At 48.0% G+C, this 16,533-nt stretch overlaps 1 protein-coding gene across 6 annotated transcripts in view; it reads left to right on the top strand.

Moving 5' to 3' along the window:
• The first annotated feature begins 7,508 nt into the window (after nt 1-7,508).
• Nucleotides 7,509-16,533, top strand: part of B4GALT4 (beta-1,4-galactosyltransferase 4) — an 85,111-nt gene continuing 76,086 nt past the window's right edge. For all 6 annotated transcript variants that reach the window (XM_077822520.1, XM_077822493.1, XM_077822502.1 and 3 more), the window contains exon 1: nt 7,509-7,556. The gene's annotated coding sequence lies outside the window, so the exon portion shown is untranslated. The remainder of the gene's footprint in view (nt 7,557-16,533) is intronic.

Here is a 16,533-nt window from a genome sequence, read left to right as displayed (position 1 = left end):
AGGGGCTAGCTTCAGAGGCTGGGGCGGGGCAAACAGAGCAGCAGAGGAAAACGGGCAGGGCAGACAAACAAACTGAAGCTAGTGAGAGGGGATGGGGCAAAGGGGAGAGCAAAAGGCTGCAAGGGGCAAATGGGGCAGGTAGCAAGGGGAAAAGCTGGGGGTTTGCTGGGGGCAGGGGGTCAGTCCAAGGAGTGGGGAACGTGCACTCACATGTGCTTGCAAAAGTCAGTTTGGGCTGGCTGCTGCTTCAGGTCCAGAAGGTGGTGAAAGTGCATGGCAAGCCAGGTGAGCAGCTGAGTTCCAGAGGCAGGAGCTTGAGGCAGATGGTAAGTGTCCAGTGGGGGTGGTGGAGGGGGCAGCGATGATGGGGACAAAGGGGAACACACAGATGGACCAGGGAGCAGGCTTCATGCTACACCCCCTATGTCCCCACAAACACAGTCAAAACCCCTACCACAAGAGCACAGGTCAAAAGTTATTCAGTCTTAGAGGCCCCCTCCATGGTAGTCTGCAGAGTCTCCGTGCACTCCCCAGCAGTAGATGGTCCTCTTCTACTCTTCCTCAGGGCTCCAGCAGCTCCTCAGCAGCAAACACAGCAGGAGCTCCAGGCAACAGTCTGGTGGCTGGGGGGAGGCTGGGAAAGTGGCCCAGGGAGTTGTAGCTGTCACACAGCTGATACAGGAGATATAGACAGCTGCTATCCACAGAACTCTGGGCTGGAACTCTGTATAGAGAGTAGGCCTGCATTTCCCCCCCATTTCCCCAGCTCCTGTCAGACATTGGAGGAGTTGATCTAGTCTGTGAGCAACACCAGAAGGGAAGGTCTAATTTGGAAAGGGATCTGGCCTGTCCTTAACCCACTAGGTGGGACAACAGAGACTTTGGAGATTGTTCTCCATTTCCCCCATGCTGGCCAGTGATAAGGTTAGCTGAGTAAATGGCAGGTTTGAGCCTCTAGCAGAAGTGGCCAAACTGAGGGCTGCCATGAACCTCTGAGGTAAGCAAACCTGCCAAAAAAGCGCAGGACCCACCAAGGCAGAGGAGGAACTTTGTCACAAGGGGATTCTCTAGTTCCTTAAGTTTTTTTTGGCTCAGGTCACCACCCAGGAATCAGAGAACCTATAACCACTCTGAGCACCTTTTCTCGGCAAATCAGTACAAACTTGCAAGCACAGAGATTTAAACAAACAAACTTTATTGGGGGTGGGGTGGGGTGGGGTGGGGGGAGAAAAGGGAAAGGCCAGGTTGAACTGGGACAAATATTTATAATTTAACACTTTTTCCACCATCTATGAGCATTATGTCGGACCTGCCAGGCTCTGGAATGGGGCTTGCAGCGACACAGGATGTGGGGTAGAGTCTCACTGGCATAGCCACACTTCCTGCATCGCTTGTCCCAATTCCTGTGGTGGACGGCTCCCTTCAGCGGAACGCAGTACAGACGGGCCCTGTGGCTGAACCTCCAGTCAGCAAATTGGGTGAAGCTTCCCCCAGGGAGGAAGTGGTTGCTGGTGTCCTACTTGCACATGACCTTGAATGCCTTGCCCTGGTCTGGCTTCCGTTTCAGGTTTTCCACGTATTGGCAGTGGATGGGATGCTTCAGGGTCCTCTCCAGTATGGTTCTAACTTTCGGAGTGAGGACTGTGCTCTGTATTCTTCACCTGTGGCACCAGGACTCCCAGCTCCTGCCTTTCCTCGCACCACGTCCAGCGGCAGCTGATACGTTTCTCCAGTTGTCACGTGGCGTTGCAGACGTGAATCTAGAGAAGCAGTCTCCCCTGTTTCTTCCAAATTCACCTTCCAGCGAGCCGCTTAGGTAGGTGGCAACATCTTGATTGGAAGGGGTCTTTGCGATTCGCTTCTTCATGGCATCCCACATAGCACTTTCTGCGATGTTCCTCACCATGGCGTCCGGGCATGTCAGAAGGCATGAGTGATCACTGCAGTATCGCACAGATCACCCATATGAGGGACGCTGGTGCCACCCTGCCTGTGCAAGATGTACACCAGTTCATTGCTGGCTCTCTGGGAAAGAAACATCCACTTCTTCACTAGTTGTCTGATGGTGTTGTCTGCCTTGTTCAGAGGTACCTTTGCCATGGCAGGTCCCCTCAGGACGAATGAGATGCGGGGGATCAGGAAGGTGTTCAAGGTGTTGATCTTCTGCCATGGTGCCAGTAGGGAGGAGTCAATCCTGGCCACATCTCATAGGATCTCTGCGATAGTATCCTCAGGTGTCTGCTGGATGTGGAAACCGTGGACATGTCAAGATGTTGGTATGCTTGTCCGCCCTTGAGGAAGATCCTGGGTTCACCCTGGATCTGCAAAGGCGTTGCATAGACCGAGTCTCTTCTACTGTCATCAATATGCAGGGATGCGCACTTCCTAGCGTTGAAGCGGAGTCCCATCCAGTTGGCAGCCTGGCTCGTGACGTCGAGCATTTATTGAAGACTCTCAGGGTTGTCTGCGATCAGGACCAGATCGTCTGCGTAGGCAAGGATATTCATGCTGTTGCCATGCAGGTCGAAACTGCTGATCAAAAATTCTAATGTTTCTGTAAGGTCAGAAGGTGGTATATAACAACCAAGGTTGCTTCATCAGTGTCTTTTCCTTGCATAAGAAATGTGCCATTGTGAATTTATGCCGCTGAGGGAAGATTTTTTTTTTTCATGATGCACAAAGGAAGTTGAAAGTGATCATATTTTTTTGTCCAATCTCATTGCTTCCTACTGTGGAAAATAACTGACTTCACCAACCTAATGCAATGACATAACTCCGTGTGGTACGTACTATGTCTCTCTGTAGAATGGATGTTTTTTTTAAAAGTTGCATTCCCTTGAAACAGTTATTACTATTTATAGCCAACAGTGTGATGGCTGAAATCAGCAGTTCTTATTGTTGGAGCATGTGTTCCTTGATCTTGTCCAAACACTAACTACTGTTAATTATGATTCTACTGTTTGAAAAACTTGACTCACTGGAATGGTTGGAAAAAGACATAGGTGCTAGCTTGCATTCACATGTAACAATTCACCCATGGAGATGGGCCTAGCCTGCAATATACATGTTGAGACCAGGATCTAAATTTTTCTCAAAGTTTGGAATCCAAGATTCTTGTTCAGATCCAAAGTTCTAGTTCTTGTCATACACTATCACAGGGGGGCTTAGTATGGATGGAGAAAGTCTAATCCTGGACAGACTGATTTTTAAGGTGAGAAAAGATGCAATTGAATTGTCTGGTATGGATCAGCTGATCTAGGTCCCATGCTCAGAAGGAGACTAGTCATACTGTACTATGTGTTTCATCTTGCCTGAGCCAATCCTTGTGGGTCTGTGTGTTTACTCAGTTCCTCCAGAATTCAGTGAGAGTTTTGTCCAAATAAGGAGTTCAGGATTTGGCTTAGAGAAAATAAACTTGTTTAAAGGGATATCAGCAAACAGTACAGGCTCCTAAATATAGGGTCCAGGGGCGGGGAAAGAATGGGTAAGTGGAAGGGTTTTCAAAAGTGGAAGTGTTTGCAAGTGTATTTACAATTTTAAAAATATAAATGAAACAAGCTTTTTGGAATGTGAATTAATCCTCTGCAGTTTTGCGAACCTACACATGGTAGCACTGCAAGAAAACCAGAAAGAACTAGTTTGACTGTCCATGCTGGGAAAAGTGCAAAAAGTAGGTGTCATAATTAACACTAAAAGAAAAGGAGTACTTGTGGCACCTTAGAGACTAACCAATTTATTTGAGCATAAGCTTTCATGAGCTACACGAAAAATACTGGAAAATACAGATGGTTTTTATATACACAGACCATGAAAAAATGGGTGTTTATCACTACAAAATCCAGGTTTTCTCTCTTCTCTTCCCCCCCCCCCCTTGTTGGTAATAGCTTATCTAAAGTGATCACTCTCCTTACAATGTGTATCATAATCAAGGTGGGCCATTTCCAGCACAAATCGAGGGTTTAACAAGAACGTCTGAGGCACAGTGGGGGGGAGAGGAATACACCATTTTTTTTCATGGTCTGTGTATATAAAAACATCATCTGTATTTTCCACAGCATGCATCTGATGAAGTGAGCTGTAGCTCACGAAAGCTTGTGCTCAAATAAATTGGTTAGTCTCTAAGGTGCCACAAGTACTCCTTTTCTTTTTGCGAATACAGACTAACACGGCTGTTACTCTGAAACCTATAATTAACACTGATAAACCTAAATTTGATTTTGAAAAATTTTCAATCTTAAATGTTAAAATGTACCGGAAGTTGGAAATACTAGATTGTTTGTTTTTTTTAAAATCTGTCAGTGAATCCACACACACACACACATCTTGTTGTTTTATCCTTTACTACCATATGGTTCCAGAAACAAAAGATCTTTCCTTGATTTTGATTAAAACTAAAGAAGCAGAAAGTCCATCTCCCTTTAGCAAACATTGATGTTTGGGAAGCAAGTGTCTTAGTTCTATGATTTCTTAAATTTTCAAAACATCTGCTGAACAGCACTAATTTTATGTCACTTAAAAATTTTAAACATCTTAAATGCTCTCATTTTGAGGGCAGTGTTCTAAAAGGTATTTATAACTTTTATTAGTAAACACAATGTACTGTACACTCAGTGCAAAATCAGAGGTCAGCAGCACTCAGAACTCTGCCGGATGCATAGCTAATGGGGTAGATATTCTCCACATGTGCTGGAACCATAAAAACATGCATAATATCTGGGACTGCAGTCAAGAAAAACTGAAGCCTTATTAGGCATTCAGATACTGACCACACCTATATGGCTTCAATTTATACCTCTGAATTATTAAATGTTTCCAAAACAAATAGAATCATAGAATATCAGGGTTGGAAGGGACCTCAGGAGGTCATCTAGTCCAACCCCCTGCTCAAAGCAGGACCAATCCCCAACTAAATCATCCCAGCCAGGGCTTTGTCAAGCCTGACCTTAAAAACTTCTAAAGAAGGAGATTCCACCACCTCCCTAGGTGACTCATTCCAGTGTTTCACCACCCTCCTAGTGAAAGTTTTTCCTAATATCCAACCTAAACCGCCCCCACTGCAACTTGAGACCATTACTCCTTGTTCTGTCATCTGCTACCACTGAGAACAGTCTAGATCCACCCTCTTTGGAACCCCCTCTCAGGTAGTTGAAAGCAGCTATCAAATCCCCCCTCATTCTTCTTTTCTGCAGACTAAACAATCCCAGTTCCCGCAGCCTCTCCTCATAAGTCATGTGTTCCAGGCCCCTAATCATTTTTGCTGCCCTCCGCTGGACTCTTTCCAATTTTTCCACATCCTTCTTGTAGTGTGGGGCCCAAAACTGGATACACTACTCCAGATGAGGCCTTACCAATGTCGAATAGAGGGGAATGATCACGTCCCTCGATCTGCTGGCAATGCCCCTATTTATACATCCCAAAATGCCATTGGCCTTCTTGGCAAAAAGGGCACACTGTTGACTCATATCCAGCTTCTTGTCCACTGTAACCCCTAGGTCCTTTTCTGCAGAAGTGCTGCCTAGCCATTTGGTCCCTAGTCTGTAGCGGTGCATGGGATTCTTCCGTCCTAAGTGCAGGACTCTGCACTTGTCCTTGTTGAACCTCATCAGATTTCTTTTGGCCCAATCCTCTAATTTGTCTAGGTCCCTCTGTGTCCTATCACTACCCTCCAGTGTATCTACCTCTCCTCCCAGTATAGTGTCATCTGCAAACTTGCTGAGGGTACTGTCCACACCATCCTCCAGATCATTTATGAAGATATTGAACAAAATCAGCCTGAGGACCAACCCTTGGGGCACTCCACTTGATACTGGCTGCCAACTAGACATGGAGCCATTGATCACTACCTACTGAGCCTGACGATCTAGCCAACTTTCTATTCACCTTATAGTCCATTCATCCAGCCCATACTTCTTTAACTTGCTGGCAAGAATTACTGTGGGAGACTGTAAAAAGCTTTGCTAAAGTCAAGGAACAACATGTCCACTACTTTTCCCTCATCCACAGAGCCAGTTATCTCGTCGTAGAAGGCAATTAATTAGTCAGGCATGACTTGCCCTTAGTGAATCCATGCTGACTGTTCCTGATCACTTTCCTCTAAGTGCTTCAGAATTGATTCCTTGAGGACCTGCTCCATGATTTTTCCAGGGATTGAGGTGAGGCTGACTGGCCTGTAGTTCCCCGAATCCTCCTCCTTCCCTTTTTTAAAGATGGGCACTACATTAGCCTTTTTCCAGTTGTCTGGGACTTCCCCCGATCACCATGAGTTCTCAAAGATAATGACCAATGGCTCTGCAATCACATCCGCCACCTCCTTTAGCACTCTCGGATGCAGCGCATCCGACCCTATGGACTTGTGCTCGTCCAGCTTTTCTAATTAGTCCCGAACCACTTCTTTCTCCACAGAAGGCTGGTCGCCTCCTCCCTATGCTGTGCTGCCCCGTGCAGTAGTCTGGGAGCCGACCTTGTTAGTGAAGATAGAGGCAAAAAAAGCATTGAGTACATTAGCTTTTTCCCCATCCTCTGGCACTGGGTTGCCTCCCTCATTCAGTAAGCGGCCCACGCTTTCCTTAATACAATGTAAATAACCAGCCAAGATAACAATATTGAGAGAGGAATCACAGTACAATAAATCAGAATAGCTGCCAAGTATAACTAATTCAGTGAGGGACAAAAAAAAAATAAATTATATAAATTGCAAAACATAATGGATTCCTCTGAGAACATGTGGCAATTCTTTGGCCCTTGGGCTGCAGTGGGTCACCTAATGGGACTACTCACCTCAGTAAAGTTAAACACATGTATAAACCTTTGCAAGGTTGGGGCCTTATTTAGCTATGATCAGAAAACGATAACCATTTTAACAAAGTCTGCTTTGCTTGAATTGGTGGCAGTGATGCAATGGTGGTAGCTTGATGATGACAACAGGGCTATTATTATCAACTATTATTTGATTAAAATTCAAGTCTGGGGAGACAAAGAATTGTTTGGCCAAATAATTCCAAATGGGTGCCGCCGACTGGATAATTTCAGGGACGCGATCAGGCTACGGGGCGCCACGCTTCTTTGCATGCTTTAGCAGGCACCGTGACAACCTCTGGGATTGTGGCCCCTGGGGGAGGCTGGCCCCGGGGGAGCGCAGGCCCGCACCGCAGGCACCCAGCAGCCAGAAGCAACCCTGCCACGGACCCCGTTCAGACGGTGCCGGAGGGGGGGGGGGGCTGTGGGGCGGGACAGGGGCCTTGACACCTTCCCGGGGCTACGGGCGGGGTTAACCCCCCCTCCGTCCCACAGAGCGGCGGGGGGTGGGAGGGGCCCAGCCCGGCCCCGCGCGCGGGGCAGATGATGGCGGGGGTGGCGCGCGCGGAACGGTGGTTCCAGCCCCACGAGGCAAGGGCGGGGGAAGGGAGCGCAGAGGGCCCCCCCCCGGGTGTGGTTGGGGGGAGGGGTCGCTCTATCCCTCCGCCGGGGTCTCGGTGGTGGGAGGCGGCCGCTCTGCCGTCGTCTCTATGGTCGGCGGCACGGGATGCGGGCTGGTACTGGCACCGCGGCGGAGGCAGGTGAGGAGCGGCCCGGTCCGCGCCCCTCTCCCCCGCCCCCAGGGGATCTGAGGCGGTAGCCGGGGGCGGGGGGACGGTCACAGTCCCGGAGCTTCCCAGAACCGGCCCGGCTGGGGACTGGGCCCGTCACGGGTCACCGCCCCGTGGCCCGGCTCCAAGGAGCGACCTGCCCTTCCCGCGAGCGAAACAACGGGGCCAAGGGCAGAAAGGGGGGCGGGGGGCAGTAATACCGGCCCCCTCTCGGCCATACCGCTCCCGCCCCATGCCGCCCTTGCACGGGCCAAGCACGTAAAAGCTCCCGGAGCCGGGGCCGAAGCTCCAGCGCGAGGCCCGTTGCCGGCCGCGCTCCCTCGCGCGAGCGGCTGCGGTAACGAGCCCGCGCCCCGCTGTGCGCGCTGGCAGCTGCGGCGTGCCTGCGAAGCCCTGTTTGCCTCGCTCGGGATTTCTAGCGTGGAAATGGAGAGGCGCCTCTGCTTTGGAGTTGTGAAGTAGTTTGGGGCGTAGCGCCACCCCCACCCCCCGGGGTGTGTGTGTGTGTGTGTGTGTACTGGGATCAGCCCCAGCTGTGAATTTGCGGTGGCTTTGCATTGCGGTGTCTCATCAGGAGTTTGGGGTGTGAAGTGAGTGGGCTGTCAGTCTGACTTCAGAAAAGCGACGGGGTGTGTATTTAGAGGAAGCTGTCGCCTCACATTTGGCGCAGAGTTTAGACTCTCTGAAAACTAAGTTCCTTCAAAACCCAAGAACAGTATAAATCAGTGATGCTCAGACCTCAGTGGTTCAGAAGCCAAATTAACCATCAACATTACACTATGGCTCTTTGGGTGACTTCATTGTTTCATTTACTGTAGTATTGTTCATATTTAAACACAAGGGAAATCTTTATATATAAAATTATTCTCACAGTATATAAGTTAGTAACTGAGTGCAAGCTGATAATATAATTGGTTAACAACATAATAAAAGCATCTTGGCTGGTTAATAATTAAATCACATAGTGTTTTAATATCATGTTCTGCAGACAGCGCCAGGAGACACATTAAAGAGCCATTTGTGGCTTGTGAGCCGTAGTCTGAATATCACTGGTATAAATGTTTTTATGAATTAAAGAAAGAATTCCCATGGAGACAAATAAGCAATCCACTGCAATATATGTGTAAGGACAACTCATATATAGTGCAGCAATGGGAAAAGGAAATCAACTATAAACAAAAGAGAAATGGTCTTCACTGATATTTCCTTGTCTTGGGAGAAATGCAAAAAGTAAAGCAACAACATAACAATGACAAGTAAATGTACCCTTTAAAATTATTCTACTATGAAGTTATTGGCAAAATAGGAGGGAAATTTGCTTACTAATGATTAACATTTGAATGGTTAGCATATTCAAAGCACTTTACTAGCATTAGCCCTTACACTGTGGTTGGGTAAGTCTAAGTCAGGGATTGGCAACCTTTGGCCTGCAGTCCACCAAGGTAAGCCCCCTGGTGGGCCGGGCCGATTTGTTTACCTGCCGCGTCCACAGGTTCAGTCGATTGCAGCTCTCACTGGCCGCGGTTCGCCACTCCAGGCCAATGGGGGCAAACCGCCGCCAGTGGGAGCTGCGATTGGCTGAACCTGCGGACATGGAAGTGTTATTTACCCCTTCGTATAACATAATTTCATTGGATGAGCCCTGTTCCTTAATAGGCAGCAGGTTTAAAACAAAGAAAAGGAAGTACTTCAGACAAAACACAGTCAGCCAGAGGATTTTGTGAAGGCCAGAGGCGTAACTGGGTTAAAAAAAGAATTAGATAAATTCATGGAGGATAGTTCCATTGATTGCTATTAGCCACAATGGTCAGGGACACAATCCCATTCTCTGGGTGTCCCTAAGCCTCTGACTGCCAGATGCTGGGACTGAGTGAAAGGGGTTGGATCACTCAGTAAATGCCCTGTTCTGTTCATTCCTTCTGACGCATCTGGCACTGACCACTGTTAAAAGACAGGATACTTGGCTAGATGGACCCTTGGTGTGACCCATGTTAGGAGCATTCTTAATGGTTGCTGACTGGGGAAATGCCTTGAGAGCCTTGCCTGCCCAGGCCCTTTCAGAAAGAAGAAGGATTGGTACTTTTCCCTTCTCTGTTTTTCTCTTTGGTTTCCTGAAGGCTTAGGACTGACTTTCGAGGGCTATGGAAGCATATAGACTGTTTGGACTACTTTAGCTTCCCCAGTAAGGGGGCCAGACGTCCTGAATAGCACCGTGGGAGGGCTCTGACCTAGAATCTGAGGCTGTAGCAGTATCCACCCTCTCCCCAAGGAAGATGCTAGAGAGGTATAGCCTATTATAGTGACCTATGGGGAAAGGTTAAAAAAACTGGTCTTGTTTAGTCTTGAGAAAAGAAGATTGAGGGGTGACCTGCTAAGTCTTCAAATATTAAGAGCTGTTATAAAGAAGACAATAATCAGTTGTTCTCCATGTCTGTGGAAGGTAGGACAAGAATTAATGGGCTTAATCTGTAGTAAGGGAGATTTAGGTTAGACATTAGGAAAATTGTTTTAACGCTAGGGGTAGTTAAGTTCTTTACTAGGTTTCCAAGGGAGGTTGTGGAATCTACATCACTGGAGGTTTTTAAAGACAGGTTGGAGAAATACCTGCCAGGGACAGTCTAGGTTAACTTGATCCTTCCTCAGCACAAGGGGATGGGGGATGGACTAGATGATCTCTTAGGGTTGGAAGGGACCTTATCTTTCTATGATAAGAAGAAAAACCACCTGCACATCTACCAATGTGATATATACCATCATGTGCCAGCAGTGCCCCTCTGCCATGTACATTGGTCAAACTGGACAGTCTCTACGTAAAAGAATAAATGGACACAAATCAGATGTCAAGAATTATAACATTCAAAAACCAGTTGGAGAGCACTTCAGTCTCTTTGGTCACTCGATTACAGACCTAAAAGTTGCAATTCTTCAACAAAAAAACTTCAAAACCAGACTGCAACGAGAGATTGCTGAATTGGAATTAATTTGCAAACTGATTACAATTAACTTAGGCTTGAATAGAGACTGGGAGTGGAAGTGTCATTACACAAAGTAAAACTATTTCCCCATGTTTATTCCCCCCGACCCCCCACTGTTCCTCAGACGTTCTTGTCAACTGCTGGAAATGGCCCACCTTGATTATCACTACAAAAGGTTCCCCCCCTCCCACTCTCCTGCTGGTAACAGCTCACCTTAAAAAGAAAAGGAGTACTTGTGGCACCTTAGAGACTAACCAATTTATTTGAGCATGAAGTGAGCTGTAGCTCACGAAAGCTCATGCTCAAATAAATTGGTTAGTCTCTAAGGTGCCACAAGTACTCCTTTTCTTTTTGCGAATACAGACTAACACGGCTGTTACTCTGAAACAGCTCACCTTAAGTGATCACTCTTGTTACAGTGTGTATGGTAACACCCATTTTTTCATGTTCTGTGTGTATATAAATCTCCCCACTGTATTTTCCACTGAATTTATCCGATGAAGTGAGCTGAAGTTCGTGAAAGCTTATGCTCAAATAAATTGGTTAGTCTCTGAGGTGCCACAAGTACTCCTTTTCTTTTTGTGAATACAGACTAACACGGCTGCTACTCTGAAACCTCACAATATAAATGTCAGAGATCCAGGAAATGTACAGTTAAGGTGGTGATTCTCACAAAACTCAGCCACACAACCTTGACTTTGACATCTTTGATGTCTGCCTGAGGTGTCTCTTAGGGATGTCCCAGTACATTACTCCTTCCTAAGGGTATGTCTACACTACGAAATTAGGTTGAATTTATAGAAGTCGAATTTTTAGAAAGTGATTTTATATAGTCGATTGTGTATGTCCCCACCTAAAACCATTAAGACCATTAAGTCGGCGGAGTGCATCCACAGTACCAAGGCTAGCGTTGACTTCTGGAGTGTTGCACTGTGGGTAGCTATCCCACAGTTCCCGCAGTCTCCTCCGCCCATTGGAATTCTGGGTTGAGATCCCAATGCCTGATGGGGCAAAAAACATTGTCGTGGGAGGTTCTGGGTATATGTCGTCAGGCCCCATTCCCTTCCTCCCTCTATGAAAGCAATGGCAGACAATCGTTTTGCGCCTTTTTTCATGGGTTACCCGTGCAGATGCCATACCACGGCAAGCATAGAGCCCGCTCAGCTCACTGTCACCGTACATCTCCTGGGTGCTGGCAGACATGGGACTGCATTGCTACACAGCAGCAGCTCATTGCTTTGTGGCAGCAGATAGTGCAGTATGACTGGTAGCCATCCTTGTTATCTCCTGGGTGCCCTGGCCGGCCTTGGTCAGGTTGGTCGGGGCACCTGGGCAGACATGGCAGATCTCGGTAAGGTCTGTCGGGGGTGCCTGCACATAAATGGGAGTGACTCAGGTCATTCTCTTCTTTAAGTTTTGTCTAATGAAGATTCAGTCCTGCGTGGAATATTGGTAGAGGGATAGCTCTCCCATCCAACAGCACTGTCTGCTGCCAGTCTACCCCTCCCTCCCTCCATGAAAGCAACAGCCAACAATCATTTCATGCCTTTTTCTGTGCGGATGCCATATTGCTGTCAGCATCGTCATCCACCCGCCGCTTCCGCTGCCACTTTGCTCTCTTGCTCACACCATACCACGGCAAGCATGGAGCTCGCTCAGATCACCGCAGCAGTTGTGACCGCTCTAAACACCATGCGCATTATCATGCGGTATATGCAGAACCAGAACCTGCAAAAGCAGGCGAGGAGGCGATGGCAGCGCGGTGAGGAGAGTGATAAGGACATGGACACTGACTTCTCTCAAAGTACGATACCCAATGGCTGCGAAACTTTTGTATGCGTAAGGGCAGTTTCATGGAACTTTGTGACTTGCTTTCCCCTGCCCTGAAGCGCCAGAATACCAAGATGAGAGCAGCCCTCACAGTTCACAAGCGAGTGGCGATAGCCCTCTGGAAGCTTGCAACGCCAGACAGCTACCGGTCAGTCGGGAATCAATTTGGAGTGGGCAGATCTACTGTGGGGGCTGCTGTGATGCAAGTAGCCAACGCGATCACTGACCTGCTGCTATCAAGGGTAGTGACTCCGGGAAATGTGCAGGTCATAGTGGATGGCTTTGCTGCAGTGGGATTCCCTAACGGTGGTGGGGCCATAGACGGAACGCATATCCCTGTCTTGGGACCGGAGCACCAAGACAGCCAGTACATAAACTGAAAGGGGTACTTTTCAGTGGTGCTGCAAGCACTGGTGGATCACAAGGGACGTTTCACCAATATCAACGTGGGAGGGAAAGGTACATGATGTTCGCATCTTTAGGAACTCTGGTCTGTGAGAACGGCTGCAGCAAGGGACTTACTTTCCAGACCAGAAAATAACCGTTGGGGATGTTGAAATGCCTATAGTTATCCTTGGGGACCCAGCCTACCCTTAATGACATGGCTCATGAAGCCATACACAGACAGCCTGGACAGTAGTCAGGAGCAGTTCAACTATAGGCTAAGCAAGTGCAGAATGGTGGTAGAATGTGCATTTGGACGTTTAAAAGCGCACTGGAGCAGTTTACTGACTCGGTTAGACCTCAGCGAAACCAATATTCCCATTATTATTACTGCTTGCTGTGTGCTCCACAGTATCTGTGAGAGTAAGGGAGAGACATTTATGGCAGGGTGGGAAGTTGAGGCAAATCGCCAGGCCACTGATTACACGCAGCCAGACACCAGGGCGGTTAGAAGAGTACAGCAGGGCGCACCATGCATCAGAGAAGCTTTGAAAACCAGTTTCATGGCTGACTGGGTTACAGTATGAAAGTTCTGTTTGTTTCTTGATGAAAACCCGCCCCCTTGGTTGACTCTACTTCCCTGTAAGCCAACCACCCTCTCCTCCCCCCTTTGATCACCGCTTGCAGAGGCAATAAAGTCATTGTTGTTTCAAAATCATGCATTCTTTATTAATTCGTCACACAAATGGGGGGATAACTGCCAAGGTAGCCCGGGAGGGGTGGGGGATGAGGGAAGCACCGGGTGGGGTGGTGGAGGAGGGGAGGACGGAAGGACAAGGCCACACTGCACTTCAAAACTTATTGAATGCCAGCTTTCTGTTGCTTGGGCAGTCCTCTGAGGTGGAGTGGTTGGGTGCCTGGACGTCCCCCCCCACCGTGTTCTTGGCGTCTGGGTGAGAAGGCTATGGAACTTGGGGAGGAGGGCAGTTGGTTACACAGGGGCTGCAGCGGTGGTCTGTGCTCCTGCTGCCTTTCCTGCAGCTCAGCCATACGCCGGAGCATATCAGTTTGATCCTCCAGTAGCCTTAGCATTGCTAGCATTGCATCCTGCTTCCTCTCATCACGCTGATGCCACCTCTCCTCTCACTCGTCCCTCCTGTCCTCGCGTTCATTTTGTGCTTTCCTGGACTCTGACATTGTTTCTCTCATCGCATTGTGCTGGGCTCTTTCAGCATGGGAGACCTGCATGAGCTCAGAGAACATTTCATCGTGAGTGCGTTTTTGATTGTTTGGGTTTTTTTTTGTTTTTTTTTTGGCTTCTAATCTTTGATAGCCTCTGGAACAGAGATGATAGGGGGAGCGTTGAAACATTTGCAGCTGCGGGAGGGAAAAAAGGGAGATTAGTCTTTAAAAAGAGATATTTTAGAGAACAATAGGTAGACTCTTTCATGGTGAACCAAGCTGTTAGCATTACATAGCACGTGTGGTTTCTTTATAAGGTCACATTTTGCCTCTTATATTGAGGGCCTGCCAGTATGGTGTGAGAGATCACACATGCAGGGCTGGCGGGCAACAGAATTTGGCTTGCAGGCAGACATGGTAAGCCACAGTCTTTTGGCTTCTTTAACCTTCCTAACATGTGGGAAAGGTTTCAAACAGCAGCACCCTCATTTCACATACCAAGCACCCGTTGGGTTGGCCCTTTAAAATGGGTTGGCCATTTAAAAGGAGGGGTTGCGGTTTTTGGGATAACGTGCAGCACAAACCCAACTAACCGCTCCCCCCCCCACACACACCCCCAATTCTCTGGGATGATCGCTTCACCCCTCCCCCCACCGTGTGGGTAACAGCGGGGATGATTTCTGTTCAGCCACAGTTAAACAGCCCAGCAGGAATGGCCACCTCTGAATGTCCCCTTAATAAAATTCCCGTATTTCAACCAGGTAACCATGAATGGTATCACTCTCCTGAGGATAACACAGAGAGATAAAGAACGGATGTTGCTTGAATGGCACCAAACACCGGGACCACACGCTGCCATGCTTTCTTATGCAATGATTCCAGACTACGTGCTACTGGCCAGGCGTGGTAAAGTGTCCTACCATGGAGGACGCAATAAGGCTGCCCTCTCCAGAAACCTTTTGCAAAGGTTTTGGGAGGACCTCCAGGAGAGCTTCATTGGGATGTCCCTGGAGGATTTCCGCTCCATCCCCAGACACGTTAACAGACCTTTCCAGTAGCTGTACTGGCCACAAATGCATCCCAAGTCTTCAGGGCAAATTAATCATTAAACACGCTTGCTTTTAAACTGTGTATTATATTTACAAAGGTACACTCCCAGAGGTGCCTTCTCCGCCATCAAGGTCCGGGAGCCCGGGTTGGGAGGGTATTGGCTCCAGGGTGATAAAGAGTTCCTGGCTGTCAGGGAGAACGGTTTTTCCACTTGCCTGGTTTGCGCTATCTTCAACCTCCCCCTCCTCATCATCTTCTTTGTCCCCAAAATCCTCATCGCTGTTGCGTGAGACTCCGTTGCAGGAGTCCACGTACAGATGTGGGGTAGGTGTAGGGGCACCCCCTACAATTGCATGCAGCTCATCATAGAAGCGACATGTCTGGGACTCTGACCCCGAGCGGGCGATTGCCTCTGTGGTTTTTTTGTAGGCTTGCCTGAGCTCCTTAAGTTTCATGCGGCACTGCTGCGGGTCCCTGTAAGAGCCTCTGTCCTTCATGCCATTGGAGATTTTTTCAAATATTTTGGCATTTTGTGTTTAGAAATGGAGTTCTGATAGCACAGATTCATCTCCTCATACAGCGATCAGATCCAGTACCTCCCGTTCGGTCCAGGGTGGAGCTCTTTTGCGATTCTGGGACTCCATGGTCACCTGTGCTGAAGAGCTCTGCATGGTCACCTCTGCTGATGAGCTCACCACGCTGGCCAAACAGGAAATGAAATTCAAAAGTTCGCGGGGCTTTTCCAGTCTGCCTGGCCGGTGCATCTGAGTTGGGAGCACTGTCCAGAGCGGTCACAATGGAGCACTCTGGGATAGCTCCCGGAGGCCAATACAGTCGAATTGCGTCCACACTACCCTAAATTAGACCCAGCGAGGTTGATTTCAGTGCTAATCCACTCGTCGGGGAGGAGTACAGAAACCGGTTTTAAGAGCCCTTAATGTTGGAAAAAATGGCTTCGTAGTGTGGACAGGTGCAGGGCTAAACCGATCTAACGCTGCTGAATCTGACCTAAAGTCGTAGTGTAGACCAGGGCTAAGTGTTTGTTTAGTGTGCTCTCTTCCAACCAGAAACAAGTATGCTTTTGATCAGTGGTGGTGCCCAGAGCATGTTGGCGTGTATGAATAGGATAGCTGATTTGGAGTTAGGATAGGCACAGATAAAATGGCAGGTATTTTTAGAGATGAGTAAGGTCCTGGGGTCCCAGTTTCATTTGGTGTTCCTACAGGGCAGAGTTAAAGTTGTGTGGAGACTCTTGTCTTGCTTTGTTTTCCATGCTGCTCCTTATACATCAAATATCTTCTCAATTTTGGAGCGACAAACCTTTCCTCATTGAAATCCCTCTTAATTCCCTTTCTCCATGATGCTCACAAAAACTGAGATTTTAAAAATACATAAGACTTCCAAATTGTTTCTCAGTGCATCTTCTGTCGACCTAGTTTATAAACTCATTGTGGCAGGGATTGCTGTTATTTCATTTTCTTGTATGCTGAACACAAAGAGACTTATATAACAAATAATGATAATGA

This window comes from Eretmochelys imbricata, chromosome 1 (assembly GCF_965152235.1).
Source record: "Eretmochelys imbricata isolate rEreImb1 chromosome 1, rEreImb1.hap1, whole genome shotgun sequence".
Taxonomy (NCBI): domain Eukaryota; kingdom Metazoa; phylum Chordata; order Testudines; family Cheloniidae; genus Eretmochelys; species Eretmochelys imbricata.
Note: the sequence above shows the minus strand (reverse complement) of the source record. Positions and strands in the feature narration are given on the sequence as shown.